Raw genomic sequence first — 24,840 nt, 5'->3', positions numbered from 1 at the left:
TTTGGGGACAGTATTATGTTAAATTAAGCACAGAGTACAGAGTTCCCATGTATACTCTAACTGCCCTTCATCCACTGTTGTCCCCTATAATGATAACGTGCACTGCTGTGGTATATTTTGCTGCAGTTGATGAGACAATTTTGAGGGTTTATTAATAATTAAAATCCAAAGACACATTTTCACTATGGCAAAATACCTGGGCTCAAAATTGAAGCTTGCTCCCAACAAGACAAGAGAGGAATGCAGCACAGCCTGAGAGAACCAGAGCATGCAAAACTACAAACCCGGCCTGGCTGACTCTTTCTGCCTGGTACCACACAGAGAGAGTAGTACCGGCTCAAAGGCACTACCCCTCACCCCTATCCTCGAAGGTGCAGATACACCTGCCGCCCACACACGCTCAAGGCAGGGGCACTTGAGTGTGGCTTGTTGTGCCTCTGGGAGACCTTCGCTGGATGGATGAGATGTCTTGGGGAGCATGGGATCTGGAACTAGGGCAAAGGAGTCCAACCGGGCTCACGCCGGTGATCTCTGCCGCTCTTGTCTTCGGTGCGTCTCCGGGAAGCCCACAGAACCGTGAGCTATTTCGGGGAACAGCCGCCTCCGCCACAGGAATCCGGGTCGGGGGGCAGAGGTGGGGAGACAAGTGCCCAGAATGGCCGCGACGCCTGGGCCCCGTGGCCGTGGTCTCTAAGCCTGTCCCCAGAGCCTTTCCCCATCACTTCCCAGCAAGGGTCCCCACGCCAAAAAGTGAGCCCCACTGGGGGCGCAGCGCGGCAGGTGCGTGGTGGGTGGGTGGCGTGGGGACGAGGCGGGGGCGGGCACTCACAACACTGGGGAGGCGAGGGCGCTGAGAGGCGGCGTTCCTTCAGGGGCCTCCACCTGAGCCTGAGGTCCTGCAGTTCGCGGCCGCCCACCCGGTGCCCATGGGGTGGGTTCTCCTTTCCCTTGCTCCGCAAGCCCTCCCCACCCGACCCATGCATCTGTTTCGCCAACGCCTCCATCTCCGCCCCCCTCCCTCTTATCCGCTTTCTGGCCCCTGACAGACGGCCTTAGTCGCCCCCCCTCTCCATTGTATTAAGGAACTCCGGGAGGGGAAATGACGCCACACGTGAGGGCCCGGGTTGGGTATCTTGAAAATCCCGGTCCCAGGACACCTGACTACCATCACGTGGAAGCGTGTGTTTGGCTCTCTTCAAAGGGACTTTCCGACCAACCCAAGACAAACTGCACCTGTGACGGACCAGTGTCTTGGCTTCGTCATTTCCAGAAAGAGCGGTGACTCAGCCCCAGTGCCGTGCACCCTTCGATAGCTCAGCTGGTAGAGCGGAGGACTGTAGACTAGACGCATGTGGACATCCTTAGGTCGCTGGTTCGATTCCGGCTCGAAGGAGGTGCCTGTCATTTTTACTGGACCTCATGAAGGCCTCCACCGGCTAGTGTCAAAGGCCTCGCAGGAGGGACCAAAGCCAGGAAACAATTTCAGAACTCCTATACAGCTACGTGTGTGCTATCTATCCCCAGGGAACACAACTGCACCTCTTTTCCGCAGTCCGCACACCCATGGTCTGCAGCGCTCAGTCTGCTTGGTACTCCTGCCTTATCAAGGAGCCCTGACGCCAGCCCTTTTTATGCACCCGGTGCTGTAGCTCCGGGATCTGCCACCACCGTTTTTGCTAAACATACATCCCTACCAAACAGGCACTGTCCTCGGCAAGCCCTGGAGGCTGATAAGCACACAGGCCATCACACGGGTCTTGGGCATCCTTCTTGAAAACCTACTCTCTCAACGTCTGTCTCAGTCTCCTTCTCCTCAGCTTCCTCCTAGCTTGAGCACCGTCTCACGTCTGTCTAGCCCAACTTCAGACTCTTGAAATTGTCTTCGATGCGTCTCCGGGAAGCCTACAGAACTGTGAGCTATTTCGGGGAGCAGCCGTCTCAGCCACAAGAATCCGGGTCTGGGGGCAGAGGCGGGGAGACAAGTGCCCAGAATGGCCGCGACGCCGGGGCCCCGTGGCCGTGGTCTCTGAGCCTGGCGCCAGAGCCTTTCCCCATCACTTCCCAGTAAGGCTCCCCGCTCAGAAAAGTGAACCCCGAGGTCCTGGGGGCGCAACGCGGCAGGTGCATGGTGAGTGGGTGGCGTGGGGACGAGGCGGGGGCTGGCACTCACAACACGGGGAAGGCGAGGGCGCCGAGAGGCGAGATTCCTCCAAGGGGCCTCCACCTGAGCTTGAGGTCCTGCGATTCGCGGCCGCCCACCCAGCGCCCATGGGGTGGGTTCTCCTTTCCCTTGCTCCGCAAGCCCTTCCCACCCGACCCACGCATCCGTTTCGCCAACGTCCCTTCCCCTCCCCCTCTTAATGACTTTCTGGCCCCGACGGATGGCCGTAGTCCCCCCATCGTCTCCTCTCCCACTGTATTAAGGAACTCTGGGAGGCGAAAAGACGCAACAGGTGAGGGCCCCAGTCGGGAATCTTGAAAATCGCGGTCCCAGGACAGCCGGCTGCCATCACGTAGCAGCGTGTGTTTGGTTCCCTTCAAAGGCAGCTTCTGACGAATCCAAGGCAAATTGCGCCTGGGGCGGTCCAGTCTTGGCCTCGTCATTTCCAGAAAGAGCGGTGACTCAGCCCCAATGCCGTGCACCCTTCGATAGCTCAGCTGGTAGAGCGGAGGACTGTAGACTAGACGCGATGTGGACATCCTTAGGTCGCTGGTTCGATTCCGGCTCGAAGGAGGTGCCTGTCATTTTTACTGGCCCTCATGAAGGCCTCCACCAGCGGCTAGTGCTTAACGCCAAAGCCCTCCTCTGAACCTGGCAGGGTCAGGATTACAGCAAACTCACTCTCACAGTCCAAAGCCAGGAGAAGCTTTCGGGAACCCCTGCACAGCCAGGTGTATGCTGTCGTTAAGGAACACCTGCACCACCTTTCTGCAGTCCACAGACGGGTGCCTTGCAGCGCAAAAACAGTCCACCCTGCTGGGGCTTTATGGAGGAGCCCTGAGCAGCCACTTCCCACACCATCCAGGGCACTTTACACTAATGCACCCACCCCCTGTGTTCTGGGCTCTGCCACCAACACCAATTTGCCCAGATGGGCAGATCCCTGCCAAAGAGGTGGCCAAATAGGTGCTGCCCAGGGCAAGCCCTGGAGGCCCCCAAGCACACAGGCCAACACAGCGGTTAGAGGACAACCTTGGCATCCTTCTTGGAGACTCACTGTTTCATTCTCTGTATCTGTGCACGGGTGTACTCTTTTCTTTCCTCTATGTTTTTGCTTCCCAATTCCAATGCTGGGTAAATATTTTGATCTACAAAGACAGAAATGGCTCATCTTCGTGCTTAGCATAGTATTTGTACAGAATTGCCCTTGGAGAACTTTCAAATAATTGCCAATTCTGGACTGCACCTTAGCTGACATTTGTAGGATGCAAATGTAATTTTGTATGTAGTTTGAAAGGGATGATTATAACTCTCAGTGGCCTATTTACGTGGGTGTCTAGATTGTTGCTCCTGACAGACACAGGTTTTATTTGTGTTGCACTTTTTGCCTCTGGAGTTTTGTGGCTTTTGTCATAAGAACAGTGATCTTTCCTACTCTGTTCACACCATTGGGCACATACAGGTGATCTACATGAAGATTTTATAACTCTTTCTCGGCAAAGAGACCTCAGGTTTGAATGTCACCATATGCAGAAATTAGCATTGTGGGATCAACGATGACATTTCTGGCCTCTCTTTGACACCCGAGAATTCTACTTCTTTGTGCACTTGGCTAATGCTTCCACCATTACATTTAGATTTGTTTTTTCCTGTCTACTGAGAAATGTTCCCTGAGAATATGAACTGAAGCAGGTATTCATCAATAAGGGTATAGCAAGTCCTACATCCTCTTAGCTCAAGAACCTAGGTCATGTTGGCTCAAAAAAGCTGTCACTCCTTAAGACTGTGTATGTTTTAGTCACAAACCCTTTAATAGGTACCTAATCTGTCCCAAGTACTGTGATTGTGCCAGGGAAAGAGAGATTAAAACGTAGGTCTTGCCCTAAATAGTTTAGTGTTTGTAGGGGACAGACAGATGGAAGCAGATAATTAAAATATAATGTCCTGAAAACTGTAGTAGAGGTACATAGGACATTCCATGCAAATCTAAAACTAAAACTAACCTTGGAAAGTTTTAATTCAGGCTGGGGTAGAGGTCAGAGTAAAAAATGGGAGAGGTCTTCTGGTAGCACCAATGGCCTGGAGTCAGTTGACTTTTAGAACAGGAGACTAGATCTGTGATCAGGTGAGTTCAGTGGACACAGAACAGCTTTAGAAAAATACACAGAAACCTGAAGAGTGTTGATTTTGTGTGTAACCGTATATAATATCACTAGAGCATCCATACAAGTCCAGGACTAGCCAGAAATGAAGTATTGATAATCATGCATGAAATTTAACCCAATCTCATCACATCCCTTGGGTTTTAATTGCTACTCACTCCAGAAGCAAGGGGAAGATTTCTCAACATCCCGTTTGAGTCTTCATAGAGAAATCACCATGGCTTTATCACTTGATCTATATGTTATTCTAGCAGAATGGCAAGAAGAAGAAAAATGCGTAATGTTCATGTACTTCAACATTCATCTCCACTCCCGTTATCACTTTCTCTGCACATACATTTTTGTTGCTGCCTGGCTTGGGTGAGCTGACAGATAAAGGCAGAAACATTGCTAATGTTGGGAGAGAAAAATCTTATGTTGAATGAAGGCTTTACTTCTTTTTCAGATTTGACTAGAATAGGGAATCGGGAAATTTCCATTCAAGATCTCTTGAGCAGTGCCTGGCTGGCTCAGTTGGCACATGCAATTCCTGATCTTGGGGTTGTGAGTTCAGACCCCACTTTGGGTGTAGAGATTACTTAAAAACAAAGTAAAATAAAAAAGATCCTTTGAAATTGTCTTCTTTCTTTCTTAAACCTCACCATCTCTTTACCACCTGGGTAGCCTTTCTCAGCAAGGGGGTTCCTGATGCCTGGATCAATATAATTCTTGAGTGCAGGTCACCCCCAGTGGTAACTAAATAGTTCCAAACAGGTTATAAATAAAAATGTTTACTTTTCACTAATGGGATTAATTAGAAACCAAAGCTTTTGTCACTCTCCTCCATCTCTGCACTTGTGCTAATACCAGCAGTCAAGAAGGATGTAGTCCAAGACTGGCAAAAACAAACAAACAAACAAACAAAATATATACATATATATGTATAAATGAATATATATGTATAAATGTATATATATGTATAAATATATATATTTATATATGACTATTTGCATGTAAAATCCATAAGTGAGAAACCTGAGACCTGACCTCAAGTGGGATATGTTTTCAATCAGTGTGTAAAGGAGAGTGGAAAAATGTCAGCATCTGTTCGAGATGGAGGACAAGGGATATCTTCCTCTCAGGTACACTTTTGCCTGCTAGTCCTATATTGCACACAGACTGAAATATCTTGGGGCATTTTGTGGCAAAGCCTCCTTATTTAAATAGTAGCTTTTAGAGGGGTGCCTGGCTGGCTCAATTGGTAGAGCACTGGACTCTTGATCTCAGGGCTTGTGAATTCAAGCCCCATGTTGGCTGTGGGCCCTACTTTAAAAATGTCAGATAACGTATCAGATAAACTCAGAGCCTACTAAAATCATTGAGCACTGTCCAATAAATAAAACTCTCTGAAACAGGAGAGGGTGAGATCCTAGAAGTTGGTAGCCTTGAGAGATAATACAGTGACTCAGAATCAGAAGGCACCCTCCCCCTCTTTTTTTTTTTTTAACCAGGCAGAAAACTGAATCTGAGAAGCCACACTTGAGATTAAAACATAAAAAAACAAGTAGTTTCTTCGTAGGCAGGGCTTGGTTTCCTGAGTGCTGTTCCCATCCCTGCAGCCTCACTTCCCCCTCAGTATGTCAGATAACAGGGCAAGAATCTGTGTCACAAAGAGGGGAAATGAGTTCCTGTCCCTCTGTCCTGTAGCATGACCCACCCTCAGTGGAAGGCCAGCACTGTCGCAGAAGATGGCAAGTATTGCTCTTTTTACAAGTGAGCTTTTCTGCCTCTCACCTTAATATTCTAATGGGGGCCTGGGTGGCTCAGTCAGTTAAGCATCTGAATTAAGTGTCCCACTTCGACTCAGGTAATGATGTCACCATTCAAATGGGTTGGAGCCCCACATCAAGCCCCGCATCACACTCCTCAATGATGGAGCAGACCCTGCTTGGGATTCTGTCTCTCTTCTTCTCTCTCTGCCCCTTCTGCACATTCAATTCCATTCCCTCCATTCCCACCTCGGCCCAAACTCTGTGACTCAGTCAAAATGTACCATGTTTCCTGGCTTACAAACACCAGGTGATGACAAGGTTCTCACTCTGCTTTGATCCCTCTGCCTCATCCTTTATCAAAGTCCTTCCCATTATCTCTGAATCATTTCAGGATCATCTTTTACCACAATCTTCTCCTAGCTCCTCAAGATTCAATTTCGTTCTCCTCCTCTTTGTGTCTTTGGTACTCCTTGATTACTTTCACCTTTCCACCTATCACAACATACAGATGGTATACTTTCACATCCTCTTTAGGAGTGAGCTCCTTGAAATTTGGGGCAATGCTGTATTCATTTTGCATAGGACAGACACCCAGCATATGTGAAAATATTAACTGGCCTAAGGCATTACAGCATCAGTTCAAGGAAGATGAGGGTTGTGAATGAATCATTACAACTCGGAGTAATAACTAGAGACCTGCTTTATTGGAAGACCAAAAACAGCCCCATAATTTCTTCTAAGATAACAACCATAGATGACATATCCCACATAAAGAGCCCAGGGTTTTCTGTGATGAAAAGCGAATGAGGAAGCATCTGGGAATCACACAGTAAGATATTCAAATTAACTCTACCCCTGAGGAAATTTGAAAGTTGAAAAAAATACATGAAAATATCTGCTGATGACATCGGAGAGATAAAACAAAGATAAGAAGGGTTATTTAGCCAAAATATAGGAGTGATAACAACTAGAAATCTACAGTGATATTAACTAGAAACTCCCCACGTATAAGGAAATAATTCATATTATGCTGCCAATGTGAATTGTATGTCAGAAGCAAGCAAGAACATAAGAAAATTACCATGGGCCAGTTTCATTCATAAACATAGATATAAAAAATTGTAAACAGAAAATTAGCAAACCAAATAGTGATATATATAGAAATTATGACTTATCTGACAGAACTGGAGCTATTAGATAAAAGTAGGATTGATTTAACATTAGAAAAATTAATGCTCTTCACTACACTAAGATACCAAAGGAGAAAAATAGATGCAGAAAATCCGTCTAATAAAATCCAATATCTGTCATGGTAAAAATGATAAATAAACTAGGAATAGAAGTCAATTTACTTGGTTTGAGGAAGTGTTTCTGCAAAAAGGAAGTCTCATTGTATCTTGTATCTCACAATATATTTAATGGTGAAATGGTGTTAGATTTCTGTTTGAGCCTGAAACACGATTAGGATGCCCACTAATCTGCTGTTTCACATTATACTGAAGGCTTTCGTTAGAAGAAATAAAAATGAAGAAATGATTGAGTAAAAAGAAAATGTGAAGAAATCTACGAAGTAACAATACTGTGGACACCATTTGTAGGATTTAAGATCCACCAACTGAAAATCAATGAACTCCTAGGTGTTTGTCCCTCTTGGTTAGTGGGATGGCTTTTGGTGACAATAGTCTGAAACACCTTCTCTTCTCGCCTCTCTCTTCTCTCTGGTGTCTGTGGTGAGGTGTGAAGGCTCATGTACACCATGACACATACCGCCACGCCCCTCCCCCGCCCTTGCAGTTAACCTCATCAGTCCTGGCCTGAGATATGTGAGCACAAGTGATATAAGTGTCCTCGTATGCCAACCCTGTGCTCTCCTCCTCATCCTTGGTGACTGTGCAGACCTTACATTGAGGAGCCTGGATCTCCAAGCCACTGCTGCAGCCCACAAGACTGTGAAATGACTGAGAAATAAATCTTCACTGCATAAAGCCAAAGAAAAAAAATCTACAGGTGTATTACTAGCAATAATAAGTAATAGTCAAAGATTACTTACGTTCTTCTATGCCATAATCAACTAGTTAGAATGTTAAATTTAAAAAGATTACCTTTATAATAGCATCAAACAATGAAATACCTAGAAACACATCTTTTAAAATGTGCAAAAATCTCCAGACACAAAATGCAAAATATTATTGGAGAATTAAGGAAAAGCTACACAAAGGGAAAGACAGCCCCTGTTTTTTTCCTGTACTGGAAAACTCAATACTATAAAAATGTCAAATCTTAAAGTAATCTATGATCTTAAAATCCAATAAAAATTCCACACTTAGGCAGTGCAACTTGACAATTCTAAAGTATATATGGGCATGCAAAGGGCCAAAACTAGTTTAATAGACTCTTGGAGAAAAACAAATAGAGAAGACTTGCTGTATCAGAAAGCAGTCATAATTATTATGAAGACACAATTTAGTCAGAGTGGTAGTGATATAGGATAGGCAAATATACCAATGGAACAGTACAGTTTAGAAAAATAGACGAATGGTTGGTCGCTGATTTATGACAAAGATTAGTGAGAGAGGGGAGGGAACAGACTTTTCAATAAATGGTGATGGATCATTCACCTAACATAATGGGGGAAATGAATCTTGATTTATTAAAGCACATATCACATGTAAAATGATAAATGATAAACCCAATTGTGAAGTGTAAAATAGTAAAGCTTATTTTAAAAAAACATAAGAGAATGTCTTGATGACCTTGAGACAGGCAAATATTTCTTAAACAAGACCTATAAAAACAAACATAAAGAGATAAATATGATAAATTGGGCTACATTAGAAGTAAAATCTCATTTAAAAAATTCCACTGAAAAAAATAAAAAAACAAAAAACAAAAAATTCTGTTGAGTGAACAGTCCTGCACAGAGTGGAGAATGTATTTGTGTATACAACAAAGGATTTATATCCCAAATATGTGAAGAATGCCTACAAATTTATAAGAAAAACAATTGATAACCCATCCCAAATGCTTTTTTTTTCATCAGTTTTTAAAGCAATGTAATTCCTGAAATAATATTTTGATGACCTTTTATTCTATTAGAAAAAATAGGTTCTCCTAAAACTTCACAAACAATGTATCTATGTTCCAAAGGTTTTAAATACAACATTTTAAAAGCCTTAAATTTTTCTTTGAGGTTTTATGTGAAACATTTACTTTCTTCAGGAAAATAACTTTTAATATCTAAATAAAGATATTAAAATCAATCATTTTTTTATTAAAAATGTTTTTGTAACACTTTTATTTATTTTTGAGAGACAGAGCATGAAAGGGGGAGGGGCAAAGAGAGAGAGGTAGACACAGAATCCAAAGCAGGCTCCAGGTTCTGACAGAACAGATCCTGATGCAGGGCTTGAACCCATGAACAGTGAGATGATGACCTGAGCCAAAGTTAGATGACTAACCAATTGAGCCACCCAAGCATCCCTAAAGTCAACTATTTTTAAAAATGGATGAATGCTCATACAAAAAAAAAAAGTGCTTTTATCACCTTTTCCCTAAAGAGAAACACAAACTATTTCACTATCTTTAACAAACTCTCAAACTACAGCTGTTTAAAAACTTGAAATTACATGAATCAAATTTTTCAACTATTATGGAGCCAAAGGTGTTCAGATTTCACATATTAAAGAACTATCTTATAGTTTTCAATAGCTCAAAAGCCAATAACACACAAGTGCTACTGTTTCTAGATAGTCAAAAATCAGAAGGAATTGCATGGTCTGAAGGGTATTTTAAGTTATATGAGGTCATTGATATCCCATACATAATTCAAGTATGATATTCTAAAGATAGGCAATTAAAAAATAAATATCACTTTACAACCCAATACATGACAGTAAAGTCTGGAAACTTAGTTTTTCCTCCACCTTTAATTTATGTTGTTAAATATTGGAGCCTTAAGAATCTCTTAAAAAGTCATTAGACTACTTTTTAGAGCAGTTTTAGGTTTACGGAAAAATTGCATAGAAATTACAAGTCACCATACTCCTCATGTTTCCCCTATTATTAAAATGTTGCATTAATGTAATACATTTGTTATAATCAATGAACCAATATTGATACATTGATATATAACTAAAGTCTATAGACATTACTCTTTGTGTTGTATAGATTTGAGAAACGCATAATTTCATGTATCCATCATTACAGTAACATACAGAGTAGTTTTTCTGCCCCCCAAATGCCTTGTGCCCCACTTATTCATCCCTCCCTTGTAAACCTCTGATTTTTTTTTCTTTAAGATTTTTAAGTAATCTACATACCCAACATGGGGTTTGAACTCACAACCTTGAGATCAAGTGTCACATGCTCTACTGACTGAGCCAGCCAGGAAACCGACCACTGACCTTTTTACTTTTCCAATAGTTTTGCCTTTTCTAGAATATCATATTGTTATAACTACACAGTATCCTTTTTAGACTAGTTTCCCTTACTTAGCAATATGCATTTAAGTTTTCCTTCATGTCTTTTTATAGCTTGATAGCTCATTTCTTTTTTAGCACTGATGGATTTATCTGGAAGAATCCCAGTTTATTTATCCCTTCATCTACTGAAGGATATCTTGGTGGATTCTAAGTTTTGGCAGTTATGCATAAAGCTACTATAAATATTCATGTGCAGATTTTTGTGTAGTCATAGTTTTCAACTCATTTGGGTAAATACATAGGAGCATGATTGCTGGATCATATGGTAAGTCTATGTTGAGCTGTGTAAGAAACTGACAAACTGTCTTCCAAAGTGGCTGTATCCTTTTTATCCCTGCCAGCAATGAATTGCTATTCCTATTCCTATTACTAATTGCTATTCCTATTACTGCACACTCTTGTCAGCATTTGGTGTTGTCAGTGTTTTGGATTTCAGCCATTCTACTAGGTATGTAGGGTATCTCATTGTTTTAATTTGCCATTCCTAATGATGTGTAATGCTTTTTCATATGCTTATTTGCCATCTGTGTGTCTTCTTTGGTGAGATGTGTGTTCAGATCTTTTACCCATTTTTAAAACTAGGCTGCTTGTTATTTTATTGTTGAGTTTTAAGAGTTCATTTTATGTTTTGGATACAAGTTCTTTACCACACATATGTTTTGCAAATATTTTCTCCTAGTCTGTGGCTTGTGTTTTCATCCTTCTAACAGTGTCTTTCACAGAGCTAAAGCTTTCAATTTTAATGAAGTCCAATGTATCAATATTTTCTTCATAGCCTGCTTTCTGGGTTGTATTAAAAGACCCAGTGCCAAATGCAAGGTAATTTGGATTTTTTTCCTGTGCTATATTCTGGAAATTTTATTTTGCATTTTACATTTAAGTCTATGATCTCTTTTGAGTTCCTTTTTGTGAAAGGTGTAAGATCTGTGTCTAGAGGCTTTTTTTTTTCTTTTGGTATGTGGATGTCTAGTTGAGCACCATTTGTTGAAAAGACTATCCCCTTTCTCTCTCTCTCTCTTTTCTAAAGTGTATTCATTTATATTTTTAGTTATCTCTACACCCAATGATGATCCCAAGATCAAGAATTGCATGCCCTTCCGACTGAGCCAGCCAGGTACCCCAAGACAGTCCCATTTTCTCCATTGAATTGCCCTTGCTACTTCTTCAAAGTAGCCTTCTTCTAATCTTATATTTATGTAGGTCTATTTCTGAGTTTTTTATTCTAATCCATTGATCTGTTTGTCTGTTCTCTTGCCAATTCCATTAGTGTGTTGATCACTGTAGCTGTGTAGTAAGTCTTTTTTTTTATGTTTTTATTTTTTATTTTTTTTTATGAAATTTATTGACAAATTGGTTTCCATACAACACCCAGTGCTCATCCCAAAAGGTGCCCTCTTCAATGCCCATCACCTACCCTCCCCTCCCTCCCACCCCCCATCAACCTTCAGTTTGTTCTCAGTTTTTTTTTTTTTGGCTTTTATTATTTATTTATTTTTTTTTATGAAATTTATTGACAAATTGGTTTCCATACAACACCCAGTGCTCATCCCAAAAGGTGCCCTCCTCAATACCCATCACCCACCCTCTCCTCCCTCCCACCCCCCATCAACCCTCAGTTTGTTCTCAGTTTTTAACAGTCTCTTATACTTTGGCTCTCTCCCATTCTAACCTCTTTATTTTTTTTCCTTCCCCTCCCCCATGGGTTCCTGTTAAGTTTCTCAGGATCCACATAAGAGTGAAACCATATGGTATCTGTCCTTCTCTGTATGGCTTATTTCACTTAGCATCACACTCTCCAGTTCCATCCACGTTGCCACAAAAGGCCATATTTCATTTTTTCTCATTGCCACGTAATATTCCATTGTGTATATAAACCACAATTTCTTTATCCATTCATCAGTTTATGGACATTTAGGCTCTTTCCATAATTTGGCTATTGTTGAGAGTGCTGCTATGAACATTGGGGTACAAGTGGCCCTATGCATCAGTGCTCCTGTATCCCTTGGATAAATTCCTAGCAGTGCTATTGCTGGGTCATAGGGTAGGTCTATTTTTAATTTTCTGAGGAACCTCCACACTGCTTTCCAGAGCGGCTGCACCAATTTGCATTCCCACCAACAGTGCAAGAGGGTTCCCGTTTCTCCACATCCTCTCCAGCATCTATAGTCTCCTGATTTGTTCATTTTGGCCACTCTGACCGGCGTGAGGTGATACCTGAGTGTGGTTTTGATTTGTATTTCCCTGATAAGGAGCGATGCTGAACATCTTTTCATGTGCCTGTTGGCCATCCGGATGTCTTCTTTAGAGAAGTGTCTATTCATGTTTTCTGCCCATTTCTTCACTGGGTTATTTGTTTTTCGGGTGTGGAGTTTGGTGAGCTCTTTATACATTTTGGATACTAGCCCTTTGTCCGATATGTCATTTGCGAATATCTTTTCCCATTCCGTTGGTTGCCTTTTAGTTTTGTTGGTTGTTTCCTTTGCTGTGCAGAAGCTTTTTATCTTCATAAGGTCCCAGTAATTCACTTTTGCTTTTAATTCCCTTGCCTTTGGGGATGTGTCGAGTAAGAGATTGCTACGGCTGAGGTCAGAGAGGTCTTTTCCTGCTTTCTCCTCTAAGGTTTTGATGGTTTCCTGTCTCACATTTAGGTCCTTTATCCATTTTGAGTTTATTTTTGTGAATGGTGTGAGAAAGTGGTCTAGTTTCAACCTTCTGCATGTTGCTGTCCAGTTCTCCCAGCACCATTTGTTAAAGAGGCTGTCTTTTTTCCATTGGATGTTCTTTCCTGCTTTGTCAAAGATGAGTTGGCCATACGTTTGTGGGTCTAGTTCTGGGGTTTCTATTCTATTCCATTGGTCTATGTGTCTGTTTTGGTGCCAATACCATGCTGTCTTGATGATGCCAGCTTTGTAGTAGAGGCTAAAGTCTGGGATTGTGATGCCTCCTGCTTTGGTCTTCTTCTTCAAAATTCCTTTGGCTATTCGGGGCCTTTTGTGGTTCCATATGAATTTTAGGATTGCTTGTTCTAGTTTCGAGAAGAATGCTGGTGCAATTTTGATTGGGATTGCATTGAATGTGTAGATAGCTTTGGGTAGTATTGACATTTTGACAATATTTATTTTTCCAATCCATGAGCATGGAATATTTTTCCATTTCTTTAAATCTTCTTCAATTTCCTTCATAAGCTTTCTATAGTTTTCAGCATACAGATCCTTTACATCTTTGGTTAGATTTATTCCTAGGTATTTGATGCTTCTTGGTGCAATTGTGAATGGGATCAGTTTCTTTATTTGTCTTTCTGTTGCTTCATTGTTAGTGTATAAGAATGCAACTGATTTCTGTACATTGATTTTGTATCCTGCAACTTTGCTGAATTCCTGTATCAGTTCTAGCAGACTTTTGGTGGAGTCTATCGGATTTTCCATGTATAATATCATGTCATCTGCAAAAAGTGAAAGCTTGACTTCATCTTTGCCAATTTTGATGCCTTTGATTTCCTTTTGTTGTCTGATTGCTGATGCTAGAACTTCCAGCACTATGTTAAACAGCAGCGGTGAGAGTGGGCATCCTTGTCGTGTTCCTGATCTCAGGGAAAAAGCTCTCAGTTTTTCCCCATTGAGGATGATGTTAGCTGTGGGCTTTTCATAAATGGCTTTTATGATCTTTAAGTATGTTCCTTCTATCCCGATGTGTAGTAAGTCTTAAAGGTGGGTAGTGTCAGTCTTCCAACATTGATCTTCAGTGTCATGTGAATTGTGGGCCTTTCCATATAAACTTTAAGTTTTTGATACCACAAAATTTGCTGGGATATTTATTGGGATTGTGTTGATTCTATAGGTCAAGTTCAGAAGAACTGACATCTTAACAATATTGAATCTAGGAAGACCCATGTACATAAAATATCTCTCCTTTAATTCTTCTTTGATTTTTTCATCAGCATTTTGTAGTTTTCCTCATACAGATCTTATACATATTTTGTTAGTCTTTCTCTCTTTCTCTCTAGCTCACCTCTCTAAGGTCAGGGCTCCCTCCCCACTCTGCTCCCATGGCTCTTTTCTCCCACAAATCAACTCTCCTCAATTCCTACGTTCCGCAGTGATTTTCCTGTTTGTAGACATGCAGCTTTGCTCTCTAAGACTTCCAATAAATTTCTTAGGTGTGCAGAATGATTTGATATTTATCTAGCTGTTCGGAGAGGAGGCAAGCTTAGGGTTGCTCTACTCCTCCTCCATCTTAACCCTTTCCCCTATACATATTTTGTTAGAATTATACCTAAAGATTTATTTTTTGTTGTGCTAATATAAATGATACTGTGTTTTAAATTTCTTTTTAACGTTTTATTATTATTTTTGAGAGAGAGAGAGAGAGAGAGCGAGCAGGGGAGGGGCAGAGAGAGAGGAAGACACAGAACCCAAAGCAGGCTCCAGGCTCCGTCCAAGCTGTCAGCGCAGAGCTCGACAAGGGACTGGGACTCATGAACTGTGAGATCATGACCTGAGCTGAAGTCAGCCACTCTACTGACTGAGCCACCCCAGAGCCCATTAAATTTCAAATCCCAACTGTTCCTATATACTAGCTGCTATAGAGGAAAACAATTGACTTCGGTATTAAACTTGTATCCTATAATTGTGCTATAATTACTTAGTAATTACAAGAGGATGGTTTTTTGGTCCATTTGGAAATTTCTATATAAACAATTATATCATCAGTGCACAAAGACAGTTTTATTTCTCCCTTCTCTATCTGTATACCTTTATCTTATTGTCTGCATTAGCTAGGACTTCCAGTATGATGTTGAATATGAGTGATGAAAGAGGATATCATTGTTTTTGTTCTTGATGTTAGGGGGAAAGCATCTAGTTCCTCACAGTTAAGTATGATATTAGCTATAGGTTTTTTGTAGATATTCTTCATCGAGTTGAGAAAGTTCCCCTCTATTCTTAGTTTACTGAGCATTTTTATCATGAATGAATGATGGATATGTCAGATGCTTTTTCTATATCAACTGATATGATTATATGATATTTCCTCTTTAGGCTGTTGATGTAATGGATTACATTAATTGGTTTTTGATGTTAAATCTTCATATCTATAATAAATCCCACTTGGTCATGGTGTAAAATACATTGTTGGATTTGATTTGATAATTGTGTTGAAGATTTTTATATCTATGTTCATGAGAGATATTGGTCGGTAATTTTCCTTTATTGTTTTTGTCTGGTTTTCATATTAGGGTAATTTTGGCCTCATGGAATGACTAGGAAGTATTCCTTCTGTTTCTAACTTCTATAAGAGATTGTAGAAAACTGGTATCATTTCTTTCTTAAATGTCTGATAGAACTCACCAGTGAAACCATCCAGGAATGGTGCTTTTTTTTTTTAGAAGGTTATAAATTTTTGATTCAATTTCTTTAATATAGAAAGGCCTAATCACAAGACCTACTTCTCCTTGTGTGAGTTTTGGTAAAATGTGTCTGTTAAGGATTTGGCCTATTTCACCTAAGTTATCAGATTTACAGGCATAGAATTGTTAATAATATTCCCCTATAATCCTTTTAATGTCCATGAGATCAGTAGTGAATACCTCTATTTCATTTCTGACATTAATAATCTGTGTCTTGGGGCGCCTGGGTGGCGCAGTCGGTTAAGCGTCCGACTTCAGCCAGGTCACGATCTCGCGGTCCGTGAGTTCGAGCCCCGCGTCGGGCTCTGGGCTGATGGCTCAGAGGCTGGAGCCAGTTTCCGATTCTGTGTCTCCCTCTCTCTCTGCCCCTCCCCCGTTCATGCTCTGTCTCTCTCTGTCCCAAAAATAAATAAACGTTGAAAAAAAAATTAAAAAAAAATAATCTGTGTCTTTTTCTTTCTTTCTTTCTTTCTTTCTTTCTTTCTTTCTTTCTTTCTAGTAATTTGCATCTTTTCAATTTATATTTCACTAAATAGGTTAGCTTATTTAGAAGTTTATAAATGTTACTGATCTTTTCAAAGAACCAGCCTTTTTTTCACTGGTTTTCTCTACTAATTTCCTGTTTTCAATTTCATTGATATTTGTTCTAATTATTATTATTTCTTTTCTTCTGCTTATTTGGATCTAATTTCCTCTTCTTCTAGTTTCCTAAGATGGAAGCCTAGATTACTGATTTTAGATCTTTCTTCTTTCCTAATATGTGTATTCAATGTAATAAATTTTCCCCTAATCATTGTGTTTTCTGCATTCAACACTTTTTGACAAGCTGTGTTTTCATTTTAATTTAGTTAAAAATATTTTACTTGTTTTTTTTTTTTAGAGAGAGAGAGTGTGAGCAGGGGAGAGGGGGAGAGGGAGAGAGAATCTTAAGCAGGTTCCCATGCTCAGTGCAGAGCCCAATGCTGGGCCTGATCCCACAACCCTGGGCTCATGACCTAAAAATCAAGAGTTGGACACTCAACCGACTGAGCTACCCAGGCTCCCCTAGTTCAAAATATTTTAAAACGTCCTTTCATGTTTCTTTTTTGACCCATGAGTCACTTGGAAGTGTGTTGTCTAATCTACAAATATTTGGGGATTTTCCAGCTATCTTTGTATTATTGCTTTCTGGTTTAATTCCATTGTGGTCTGAGAGAATTATATAGTTTCTATTCTTTTAAAATTGTAAACATGTATTTTATGACCCAGACTGTGGTCCATCAAAATCAGCTTATATCAGTACAGCAAGGAGAGCACTAGAATGATTCTTTTTTTTTTCCTAGCCAAAATCCTAAATTGCAAAATCCTTTTCTGTAAGGAAGGAGCTTACTCCTGTCAAACCCAGCAAGAAGGTGTTAAGAAGCTTAAAGTCTCTGGCAGTTAATGCACAACTCAGCCCTAACTCCTGAGAACACAGCCTCTTTACCAGCACCATTTGGGAGAGGTGCTAAAATTGAGATTCAGAGCAAGTTACGATGGAGGAAACCCAACTCAAATACTTGCCCACCATGTGCAAACAATTCCAACTCCAAATTTAGAGCACAGAGCGACAGCCTGGTCTGAAAGAAACCCTGGCCTGTCAGGCAAGACTCCTACAGGAAACTGGGAATCAGCAGGCCACAGTGATCACGCTCCCTCTAGGAACGTAAGACCTCCATGGTGGCAACCTTGTAAGTCTCAATGATTGACTCAAGCTTTGAGTCAATCAAACCTTCCCCTAGAATCCCTGCTAGGCACATCCACCTGGATTCCTGCGTAACAGCTTAGGGAACATATTATACTTCCTATGTGGGAGGTTAAGGAGGCTGAACTTCAACTTCAGAGACCATGTTGTCCTCTGGGGATCAAAGGGAAAGAGTCCACACATTCATGAAAGAGATGACTCTCCCTTGGTGGAATATTCACAAACATTATTGCTTCGGAACATGAAGGCTTCTGGTAAGGGTTAGGGACTTCTTGTCCTGTCAGGTGTGATTGGTGGAGAACATGGGTCACATGTGGTCTTAAGAAGCTGAGGCCTTCTTTATTACCCAGGCTAGTTGTCATCCCTCTCACTCCCAGCAAGAGACTGGATGGTTTGTCTCTGGAACAGGTAGGTAAAGCAGAAAGTCTTTTACCTTTGAAACTAGGGGATTAAATAAATTATATATACTGGTTACTGTGATGTCTGTTTTAGATGCCACATATTTAGCAGTTAGATAGGAAACTGAAGAATTTTCTTTGCATTATCTGACATGTCCAAAAGGAAAAGTATGAAGATACTGGCATAGGTGCTTCCTAAGATACAAGCCAGTGGTATCACCTTAGAGTGAGGCTGAGAATTATCAAGTACCATCCATGCACTCAGAGCTTCCAAATAGCTACTTAGTTTCCCTCTCTTAATATAAACATTTAACCAAGGATCAGCCAATTATTGGAAAAAAATCATCTAATGTGATTTTATTTGTCTGAAACAAGTAAGCGAGAGAAGATAACTTGGAGGAAGCAGTGACCAAATAGGGAGAAGACAATTTTACTTAAAAATTTTTTTCTTAAAGATTTTGTTTTTAAGTAAGCTCTACACGCAACATACATCAAGAGTCACATGCTCAACTAAGCTTGCCAGATGCCCTGATAATTTGAAAGTGTCATTAACAGGGTGCCTGCATGGCTCAGACGGTTAAGCGTCTGACCTCAGCTCGGGTTATGATCTCACAATTTGTGAGTTCCAGCCCAGCGTCAGGCTCTGTGCTGACAGCTCAGAGCCTAGAGCCTGCTTTGGATTTGGTGTCTCCCTCTATCTGCCCCTCCCCTACTCATACTCTGTCTCTCCATCTCTCCAAAGTGAATAAACGTTTAAAAAAAAAAATGTCACAGGGGCGCCTGGGTGGCTCGGTCGGTAGGTTGGAAGTCTGACTTCGGCACAGGTTATGATCTCACTCGGTTTGTGGGCTCGAGCTCCGCGTCGGGCTTTGTGCTGATGGCTTGGAGCCTGGAGCCTCCTTTGAATTCTGTGTCTCCTCCTCTCTCTGCACCTCCCATGATCATGCTCTGTCTCTCTCTGTCTCTCAATAATAAATAAACGTTAAAAAAAATTTTTTTAATGTCATTAATGTTCTCAGAGAGAATATGTTACAATCATAAGACAGAAAAGTTTTGCAAAACCAAACCAAACAAAAAAGAATTATATGAATTAAAAAATATGATAGATTTTAAAATGTGCCATAACATAAAGGCAAGTAAAGCAAATACTTACTAATAGAGAATAAGATAGAAAAGGTAAGAACATTTCAGGATCAGTAAAGGAGGTTGTATTTCCAGTTGATAAAAGAAGAGAGGAAAAATGGAGACAGAAAAATTGCCAAAATAATCCCTGAAAATTTACTATATTTCAAGGGCATTAGTTTCTTGATGATGTTGTTTGATATTCAAAAGTCTTTATTGTTGGGGCACCTGGCTGGCTCAGTCAGTAAAGCATGTGACTCTTTTTTTTTTTTTTTTTTTTTTTTTTTTTTTTTTTTTTAGCATTTATTTATTTTTGAGAGACAGAGAGTGAGCAGGGGAGGGGCAGGGAGACAGACACACACACAGAATCCGAAACAGACTCCAGTCTCAGAGCTGTCAGCACAGAGCCCGATAAGGGCTCAAACTCACAAACCATGAGATCATGACCTGAGCCAAAGTCAGATGCTTAACTGACTGAGCCACCCAGGCACCCCACATATGACTCTTGATCTTAGGGTTGTGAATTTGAGCCCCATTTTGGGTGTAGAGATTATTTTTAAAAAGTGTTTATTTTTGCTGAAGTACAATAGATCTATTTTTTAACAATTTTGATACTGGTGCTTTTGGTGTTACGTCTGAGAGTCTGTTGCCAAACCAAGGTCATGAAGATTTACCCTTATGTTTTCTTTTAGCAGTTTTATAGTTTTAGCTCTCTTGTTTGGGTCTTTGGTCCATTTTGAGTTAATTTTTGTACATGGTGTGAGCTAAAAGTCCAACTTCATTCTTCATTCTTTTGCATCAATTAAATAACTAATTGCTCTAACACCATTTGTTAAAAGACTTTTCTTCTCTCTTTAAGTAGTCTTGGCACTCTTTTTTTTTAATGTTTATTTATTTATTTTGAGAGAGAACGAATGCAGATGCACAAGCTGCGCAGTGGCAGAAGGAGAGGGAGAGAGAATCATGACCTGAGCCCAAATCAAGAGTCAGATATTCAACTGACTAGGCCTCCCAGGCACCCTGGCACTCTTGACTATAGATGTATGGATTAATTTTAGACTCTCAATTCTATTCCATTGATCTATCTATCTATCTATCTATCTATATACACACACATATATATCTGTCCTTATGCCAGTACCATACTGTTTTGAGTGCTGTATCTTTGTAGATGACTTTAAAATCAGGAAATGTGGGGGCACCTGGGTGGCTCAATCGGTTAAGCAGCTGACTTCAGCTCAGGTCATGATCTCGCGGTCCGTGAGTTCGAGCCCCGCCTTGGGCTCTGTGCTGACAGCTCTGAGCCTGGAGGCTGTTTCGGATTCTGTGTCTCCCTCTCTCTGACCCTCCCCCATTCGTGCTCAGTCTCTCTCTGTCTCAAAAATAAATAAACGTTAAAAAATTTTTTTTAAATCAGGAAATGTGAATCCTCCAACTTTATTTTTATTTTTCAATACTGGCTTGGCTAGTTGGGGTCTCTTGAAACCCCATAAGAATTTTAGAATCAGCATGTCCATTTCTGAAAAAAAAAAATGCAGTTGAGGTGGTTTTTTTTTTTAATTTTTTTTTTCAACTTTTATTTATTTTTGGGACAGTGAGAGACAGAGCATGAACGGGGGAGGGGCAGAGAGAGAGGGAGACACAGAATCGGAAACAGGCTCCAGGCTCTGAGCCATCAGCGCAGAGCCTGACGCAGGGCTCGAACTCACTGACCGCCAGATGGTGACCTGGCTGAAGTCGGACGCTTAACCGACCACGCCACCCAGACACCCCCAGTTGAGGTTTTGATAAGGATTGTGTTGAATCTATAGATTACTTCGGTTAGTAATGCCATCTTAACAATGCAGTTGATCCTTCAACTGCATAGGTCCATTTCTTTCAGATTAAAAAAAAAAAAAAAACAAAGTACAGTACTGTGTTTTTTCTTTTCCCTATGACTTTTTTTTTTTTTAATTTTAAAAAAATTTTTAAGTAATCTCTACTCTGAACATGGGGCTTGAACTCACAACCCTGACATCAAGAGTCACATGCTCTACCAACTGAGCCAGTCAGGTGCCCCTTATAACTTTATTAATAACATTTTCTTTTGCTTACTCTATTGTAAATATAGCATATAAAAATACATATAACATATAAAATGTGTGTTAATTGACTGTGTATGTTATTAGTCAGGCTTCAGGTTAACAGTATGCTATTAGCAGTTAAGTTTTTAGAGACTCAAAAATTATACTTGGATTTTCGACTGTGCAGGAGGGCCAGTATCCCTAACCCCAGTGTTGTTCAAGGGTCAACTGTATTAAGTCTTTTGAACCATGAACATGGGATGTCTTTCCATTTAATTAGGGATACTTAAATTTCTCTCAACAATATGTTTAATTTTTAGTGTACAAGTCCTACATCTCCTTGGTTAAATTTGTTTCTAAGTATTTTGTTATTATGCTATTGTAAATGGTAGAATTGTTTTCTCAATTTAATTGGATTATTTATTGTTAGTGTATAGAAATACAAATGATTTTTGTATGTTGACTTTGATACCTACAGCATTGCTGAATTCATTTATTTGCTCTAATTTTTGTGTGAATATGTGTGTGGATTCCTTAGGATTTTCTATATAAAAATTATAAAATCTCCCAGTAGAGATAGTTTTAATTTCTTCCTTTCCAATTTGGATGCACTGTATATATTACATTGTTTTGTTTTGTTTCATCTCATCTTGTGTCATTTCATTGTATAGCATTCCATTCTATTCTATTTGCCTAAATGCCCTGGCTGGAATTTCTAGTTCAATATTGAATAGAAATGAAGAAAGTGGTCATCTTTGTCTTGTTTCTGATAAGGGGGAAAAATGAAAATGAGCCTTGAAAAAGAGACTGAGATGCAAAAAGAAAGGTCAACGAAGAAATTGATTTAAAAAAAGAAAATTCTTCAGTTTCTTATCTAACTGCTAAATATGTGGCATCTAAAACAGACATCACAGTAACCAGTACACATAATTTATTTAATCCCCTAGTTTCAAAGGTATAAGACCTTCTGCTTTACCTGTTCCAGAGACAAACCATCCAGTCTCTTGCTGGGAATGAAGGGGATGACAATTAGCATGGGTAATAGAGAAGGTATGTAGACCCAAACTGCTTCTTAAACATTTTTCATCCAACTCTTAATTTAGCCTTCCACTCACTCCACTTCCAAAAAGAGAGGGAGTCTGGAATAAATTGAACTGATTTTTTGTTTTTTCTCACTGCTTGAAGAGAATTCATCTTTTTTGACAAATCTTTTCATGTCAGCCACTGCTAAATTAACTGCTTTTCTTCTTCTGAAATGGTGTCGCTACTGTTTCCTTTTCCATGCTATGGTTTTAGTGGGGCTTCAGGAAGGAGTAGATGTAGATTTATGCCTTTTTCAAATTTGAAAAATTAAAGATTTTTTTTTCTACTTTTAAGTACGTGTTTCCTCTAAAGCCACTTGTCCTGTTTTATCCTTCTCTTTCCACTGTGGCTATATTCAAAGCCAGGTGATATTTGAGGGTCAGTTAAAATGTATCAATTAAGGACTATGGAGTGGTTATCTCCTGTTTGTATTTTAGATTTGCATTGTATTTCTCCGTTCGTAATTCAATTATCTACCATGTTTTTTTCTCCTAGAAGTTCTTTTTACATAAACATTTGGTAGTGGCACTCTGCCTTGTTTTTTTTTAATGTTGTTATGTAGTTACCCTTTTAAAAAATGAAAAGGCAAGAAAAAGAAGAAGAGAAAACATAATTTTTATTTCATTTTAAGGAACTTGTCATAGTGAGAAAGATAGGTTTCTGTATTCAGTGTAGTATTTTAATCCAGTCTCCCGATTCTGAACTATGATTCTCTATGTGTGTGTTTTGGCATTGCCTCCATTATTTTTGGATCAGAAAACAGGGTGTTGCTGAGAGAATTGAATTCCTCTTGGAGTTAGTAGTTCATTATAGTTTTACATTTTCTGGCTCTGAGTAGCCCACATGGTATTTGATATTCCCCAGTGGCTACTTGGCTAATTTTGTGGAATTAGAGTTGCTATCTTTAAGAAAGTATTTCTGACATTAATTTTTAACCAATTTCCAAAAACTTAGAATTTTCTTTAGGGTCATATTTCTGAGGCTTTTTTATTATAAAAAATTTCAAGCATACTAAAAATAGAATAATATAATGAATCACGGTGTAGCCAATGCACAGTTCCATGAATTACCAATTCAGGGCGAAGCTAATTTTACCTACCCCCCCCTCAATCACTTTACTTGGAAGCAAATCCCAGATATATCATTTTGCTATAACTTATTTTTTGACATAGAGTTGCAAGAGCTGCTGCTCTCAAGTTTGGGGTTCAGAGCAGTTTAGTTCACATACCATTATTGAGCACCTAATGTGTGCCAGGCACTGTGCTTGGTGCTAGAAATACAGAGATCAAAATATAATTCCTGGGGCGCCTGTGTGGCTCTGTTAGTTGAATGTCTGACTTCGGCTCAGGTCATGATCTCGCAGTTCCTGAAGTCGAGCCCCACGTCAGGCTCTGTGCTGATAGCTCAGAGCCTGGAGCCTGCTTTGGATTCTGTGTCTCCCTCTCTCTCTGCCCCTCCCCTGCTCATACTCTGTCTGTTTCTCCCTGTCTCTCAAAAAATGAATAAATGTTTTAAAAAATTTTTAAACATATATAATTCCTACCTAGGAATTCAGAGTCTAACAGGGGATGCAGATGAGAAAGCAGAAATACAATGGGTTAAGTATTGAGAGAAAGGTCAGCAGAACGTGCCCCAGTTCAGGTTGGAGAGCAGGCAGAGTGGTGGGATAGGGAGTGGTGGGTAGGAGAAGATTCTCAGAAGAACTGATATGCACCAGAGTACATGGAGTATGAATAGGAGTTAGTCAAGTTTTCAGCCAGGGGCATAGAGTAGACACAAATGAAAAAAAAAATGTGAACAACAGTCCAGAATTCTAAACATTGTTTAGGTGTGTGGTATGGTATATATTACCAGAGGACAAAGTAAAAGACCAGGAGAAGCAGAAGAAGATAGAAATGACTTGAGGAATCTTTCCCTATCTTATTATACCCTGAAGGCTCCTATCACTTGCCAACCCAGAATCAAGGGTAGGGATTCCCAATATCACTTTAAGTCCTCAGGGAGAAGACACAATGTCTGTGTTACCTGGGGAGTAAACATTTCCCCTAAGTGCCATGCAGAAGAAAGTTGGATGATGACTATGGTCTTCCACACTTGGTCTGGGTCAATTTTTTCTCTCATTCCCACTGTATTGCCCCAAGCCTTTTGGGGCTGCTGGGCTTGAGGGGGTTGGCAGATGAAGGCAGAAACATTCCCAGTCACCTCTTGTTGGATGAAGGATCAGCCTCTTTTTCAGATTTATCAGTAATGAAGTCTGGAAAATTTCCATTGAATTACATATCTCCCTTGGGTCTTCTCAGAATTATTTTCTCGTTCTCTCTCATGGTTTTACCTCAACACTTGGGTCTCACTTCTCTAGCAGGTACTGCTGCTAACCAGGCTCCCAATGTCTGGATTAATCAATCCTCATTTTAGGACATCTCCATTGGAAACTGAAGTTATGCACAAAGGATTCTGTCCTACAATACAGGGGTTAGTTAGAAACAAGTCTT

General features: G+C 40.4%; 2 non-coding genes across 2 annotated transcripts; both read left to right on the top strand.

Moving 5' to 3' along the window:
* Positions 1-1,303: 1,303 nt before the first annotated feature.
* Positions 1,304-1,393, top strand: TRNAY-GUA. Its single transcript is given in 2 exon segments — positions 1,304-1,340; positions 1,358-1,393. It is a non-coding gene; the product is annotated as a tRNA-Tyr (tRNA).
* A 1,250-nt stretch (positions 1,394-2,643) lies between these two features.
* On the top strand, positions 2,644-2,734 carry TRNAY-GUA. The gene is given in 2 exon segments: positions 2,644-2,680; positions 2,699-2,734. It is a non-coding gene; the product is annotated as a tRNA-Tyr (tRNA).
* Positions 2,735-24,840: the final 22,106 nt, after the last annotated feature.

This window comes from Prionailurus bengalensis, chromosome B3 (assembly GCF_016509475.1).
Source record: "Prionailurus bengalensis isolate Pbe53 chromosome B3, Fcat_Pben_1.1_paternal_pri, whole genome shotgun sequence".
In the NCBI taxonomy this organism is placed as follows: domain Eukaryota; kingdom Metazoa; phylum Chordata; class Mammalia; order Carnivora; family Felidae; genus Prionailurus; species Prionailurus bengalensis.
This window is presented reverse-complemented; position numbering and strand designations above follow the sequence as displayed.